Consider the following 5,830-nt stretch of genomic DNA (forward strand, 5'->3'; position numbering starts at 1 on the left):
TACCTGCTTGGGGACAAAAGTAAACAAGCACAAACATCGCCTCTTAAGGAGGACTTCAGACAGGTGCCTGGCCAAGTAACAGGCCAGGTCTTCCAGACTACATGGAGACAAGAATGTTATACCTCAGTGCAAATTGCTTATCAAGCAAAGCAAAGCAATATTAGCAACTAATGTACCTGAAATCAATCAAATGTCATCAGTATACCAATCACAGAATTAAACAGCAAATGGTTCACAATTAGCTATACACAGACAAACACAATCCAATGCACCAAAGTGCAAGTAACTCAAAGGAGCCAAGCATCCTACAACATAAACCAAGTTAGTTTACAATATCAAATGAGACAACTCAATCAAATGTGAATCCACTTCCTTAAGGTATTTTGCTCCTTAACCTGAAAATCACATTCAAACATGAGATACAAGACCACTAGGACAAGCCTAGGGTCAAAAGGAAGTGAAAAAGTCAAAACAGCAAGTGAAACATGATCAAAACCAAGATTAATCAATTAAAAAGAGAATCCAATTAGTCTCACATCAAAACTATGCACCAAATTCATTTCATGCACAATTTAAGTCAAACTAGGCAATTATGAACCACATATGAGCAAACAGAACGATCACAATCAAACAAATACCAAAACAGCTCAATAAATTCCACAAAAATTCCAGCCTAAACAGGACACATTCAATGAGCTACACATCAATTTTCATGCCATTTGGACAAGAGGAAGTAGGTCAATGAAAATCATCAAGTCAGCAGAAATCCAAGCAAGCTCATACATGGTAGCAAAATAAGCATCAACTTCAATCAAATGCAAAACAGTGAGAACAACTAAGAAATGAATGGGACCAGAGCCAAAGTGAACTAAAACATGTTATGAATCACTCCATCAAATTTCACATTCATATGATATGGTATGAGCATTTCACATAGCATATAAGGCAATCACTCAAGCAAAACCCTAAAATGTCTAACCAGCAAGCAAAAATCCCAATCAAATAGGAAATTGATCAACAATTCCTACAAAATATCATGGCAAAACTAGACATGCAGAGGATATCACATGCAAAAATTGGGAGCATTTGGCAAAGCATAGGCATGGAAACAAAATTCATGAATACAGCATAGCATAGTGTGGCACACATTGTCACACTCAACTTGCACACATCATATCTTGCAAACCATAAATCCAAAATTCACAAACTACACATCAAAATCACCAGCGAAGAGTCAAGAACAAGCCTATAAATTTTCATGCATTTTGGCTGAGGCATCAAGATTTCATGTAAAAAATGGTAAAACATACAAACAATGCACACATGAACAAGATCACTAGGCAAAGTCAAAAATTCATCAGGCACAACTTTGACTATCATACCTAAAAAAAACTAGACAAAATTTGGAATCTAACAAAAAAATCCTCACTCAAATTGGATTAAAATTGAATTAGTTTTGATTTTTTGAAGTTTTGTAATATATGAAATAATTATTTAAATTGATTAAATGGATTAATTATCAACGAGTGGCAAAATTGTAAATAACCATTGCCACAGCCAAAACGCGCAGCTTCACTAAATGGCGTGGCGCGTCACCATTGGTCCAAACCGGAGGGAAACAAGAATTCGAATTGCAGCATGAGAAACACGGATCAAACGCCTTCATTTCCAGAAAATTCACGTGTTCTTCACTATTCTTCCGTTCCAAAAATCGCTATGGGCATTCTTGCACGAAAATGAGAAAATCATATATGGATCTCCTCGTCTTTCAACGAGGATCAAGGATATGGCCATGAAATCATCCGTAAGTAATCACACAAAAAGATCTAATCAAGAATTGTTTTGCATCTAAATGTTCAGATCCGGATTTCTCCTTCGATACTTAACGAAAATCTATGATCTAAGTTGCGTTGTAACCTACGTTGCGAGATCTACAAGACGCACCTATCAATTTCCAATATCGAAGGAGTCGAAATCTGACCTTATGAATGTGTGATTCTTGATGCAGCTAGTTCCGAGCATCCAATTGCAAAAACAGAAGCAGCACACGGCCTAGGGAGATGATTGGAACAATCTTGGCAGCTCAGCAATGCTCCAGATGGATGATTCTTTCAACTGCCATGGATGAGGGAGTGTTCAACAGTTGGAGTTCTTCGATGCCATGGACATGATTGGATGAAAACAGATGTGAGATTCCACCTACAAATGAAAATACTAGCAAGAACACAGCCAAACAGTGATGAATTCAATGAAAAATCTGAAAAAAGTTGAAGAAAGTTTGAAGAAAAAGTGAGAGAAATCTTGGAATTTTCTGTTTGGATCTGAGAAAATGATCAGTGATCTTGGAATACAGTTACAATTAACAATATATACCAATCCCTTAATCCAAAATTTAATCATGATTAGCAAAATGGAAGTGATTAGTGTTAAGTGCATTTTCAAGTGTTAGGTCCAATATGCCCTTTCATGATGCAGCCAATTTTCTATCCAAAACCAGTTCAAGCAAGTTCCAAATACCATTTGTGATGTGTTGGAAAAAGTCCCATGTGAAAATTCAATGTTATACTCAAAATCACTATGCCATGCCAAAAATGCAAATGTGCTCACTTAAAAAATGGCATTTTGCTATGAGAATTTTTGATGAAATTTGATTATGCACCATGAAAGATCATATGAAATGTGGTTTGCTCAAAGAAAAATCAACCAATTTGGCCATTCCATGTGAAAGTTATGCCACTTTGAATTTGGGCATTTTTGGAAAATGAATGGACCATATCTTGCCAACCACACATGGGAATTTCAAGTTCTTGGACTTTTTGGAATGGTGAGATCAAGATCTTCAACTTTCATGTTGGACAAAATTCCATTTGAAGCTTGTATGATGAAGTAATTTTGGGGAGAAAAACTTTCCATTTTGGGCAGCTGAAATTACAGGTCACCTGCCATTTTAGGAAACTTCTTGTCTGACCTCCAAATCTTCAACCTTGGTCTTTGATATGTCAAATGAGACTTATATGGACATGAATGAGGCCTTTCAAACCATCTCACACCTTCCAATCCATAAAATCAGGCACAGTTGACCACAGTTGACTTTCTATGGTTCTAGCTGGAATTCAGCTTGGACCATATGAACTTGATAAATCAACCCTAAGACTTTGTCCCAATGAAAATAGCGCATGCTTGCTTGTTTGACCTGATCTCCTGACCAGTTTGACCTAATTCTTCAGTTGAACTTGCACTTGGGCAAATGGACAATGCAATGTTATGCAGTGGCCTATGTTATGCTATGACCTAATATGAAATGAATGTACAAAAGGTAGGGTGCAAATTTGAGGTGCTACACCTATGACGTTTACCTCATGCTCATCTTCATTTATGTCCCTTGTAACCTGAATAAGGTTTTGATCCAGTATATCTTGTAAGTCTCTTTTCACAACAGCACATCCTCGGGGATTTCTGGAACAAATATGGCAAGAAGCATGGTCATGCTCATAATATCTCAATTTTCCTAAAGCTGCATGAATTTCAACCAAGGATATTCTGATCAGATTAACGTCGAAAACTCGGTACTTTCCTGAACATCCTTCAACCATATTCATAGTTGCACCGCCATATTTGGGCAATGGATTATATTGTACATTAGGACTAGAGTCTTCAAAAGACAAAATTCCACTTTGCATTGACCTTCTCACCTCAGCTTTACAAAGCGAAACAATTTTCAATATCATGGTCGGGTGCTCCTTGGTGGAATGCACAATGTTGATCAGGTTTATACCACCACAGAAGCTCTTTAGGAACAACTGGTGGAGTTCTTGTTTGTACCAAATTATTCTAAATTAAAGGAGGAAGTAACTCTTTATAGGTCATTAGAATTGGGTCAAATTATGCGGGCCTCTGGGCACGATTCTGTTGATTTTGTTGATTCGTTCATTGTTGAAAATGCGGTTGATAACTCGGTGCTACTTGAACAACCTGAGCATAATTAATAACTGGAGTTACGGACACCACATGCTGATGACGTGGATTGTTCCTCGGAAGTCTCCTGCATTTCTCTTGCAAGATAGCGTTAAAATTGTATTCCTTCTTTCTGGGTAACCCACTCCCATACTTTCTGGAAATGTCAGTCGAACCACCTTCTTTCAATTGTCCCTCACAGACACCTTCTTCTATTTTCAAATCCATATTTACCATCTCAGTAAAGTCACTAGGCGCACTTTCCACCATCCTGTCATAATAGAACGGACTCAACGTATTTAAAAATAGCTTTGTCATTTCTTTTTCTTCCAACGGAGGACTAACCTATGCAGCGATCTCGCGCCATCTTTACGAGTACTCCTTGAAAATTTCTTTATCCTTTCGAGACATAACACATAGTTAATCTTTGTCCGGTGCCATGTCAACGTTATACTTGTATTGATGAACGGACGCCTTACCTAGGTCATTGAAGGTTCGAATTTGAGTGATATCGAGCCCCATATACTATTTCAGAGCGGCGACAGTCAAATTGTCTTGAAAGTAATGGATCAACAATTGATGGTTGTCAGTCTGAGTTAACATCTTACGAGCGTACATCACTAGATGACTCAAAAGACAAGAGTTTCCTTTATATGTTTTGATATCTGGAACCTTGAACTTATGCGGAATCTTCACATTAGGAAATAAACATAGATCATGAGCATTCTTCTCAAACATATCTTTTTCCCTCAAAGCCTGAATCTCTTTCTGCATAGCTTGAAACTGAACTTGGAACTCGTCCATTCTTTTGTAGATGCCAACATTTTCACTCTGGTTAGCATGGAAAACATGTTCTTCGATATAAGGAACAACATGAACCACGAGAGGTGGTACTAACATCACAGGTTGAGCCATAGGAACTTCAACAACAAGTTGATACCCCTCAGGCACGAAGTGAGGAGGCATGCCCCAATGAAAACCAGAAGGCATATGGTGCCACGAAGCACTGACGGGAGCCACGGAGATGGACATAGAGACAATTTCGGAAATCACAATCCTCTAAAGCAAAGTGTGAAGAGGAGGAGGTGGATGATTTTGAGCAGCCACCAAAGCTTCCATCATAGCAGTAAGCCTCTCATAATTGTCCCTCAAGGTTGTCACCTCTTCACGGAGTTCACGATTCTCTTGCTCTAGACGATCCATCTTGTTCAACTGATTAGCTCGAGTATTGTACTGGTGAGACAACTTGTCTGAATGAAGACCAAGAAAGACATAGGACCCCTGGAAAAGTTACTCAAAGAAACACCAAGACTCAACATGATACATGATATGAAAATGCAAATGTGAATGTTATTATTATTATTTTCCAAGGAACTTTAAGACATAAATTGCAAACATCGTAAGAATAACACATTTTAATGTACTACAAATCTCATTTTATTAATAATGTAAAGGATTACAATCAGAAATACAATTTCAATGATCATAAATGGAAAGAAACTGGACCTATGGAATCATGTCCGATGACGACCCAACTCCAAGCTTATACTTCTTGTGAAGCCTTCTGATCTCTCTTTTGTAGTTATTTTTCATAGCATCCTTTTCTATCACGAGCTGGTCTAGATTGCCTTTCCAAATTCAAGAAGTAGGAAGATGAGTAGATGATGAATTGTTAGAGGAAAACAAATCCTTTTGGTCTCTTGATCTCTTCATAGCACGTTGCTCAAGAAATTCTATCAAGTCATCCTTTTCCTTTAACTTCTTCTTCAATTCTACTTTCTCAAGGTGTGATTTGTGAAATTTTTCTTCCCAATCATCATTCTCTCGCTTCATCCTGTCTAAAGTCTCTTGCAACTCCTTTATGCCTTCAATAGTG

Source organism: Lathyrus oleraceus, chromosome 3 (genome assembly GCF_024323335.1).
Source record: "Lathyrus oleraceus cultivar Zhongwan6 chromosome 3, CAAS_Psat_ZW6_1.0, whole genome shotgun sequence".
Lineage (NCBI taxonomy): Eukaryota > Viridiplantae > Streptophyta > Magnoliopsida > Fabales > Fabaceae > Lathyrus > Lathyrus oleraceus.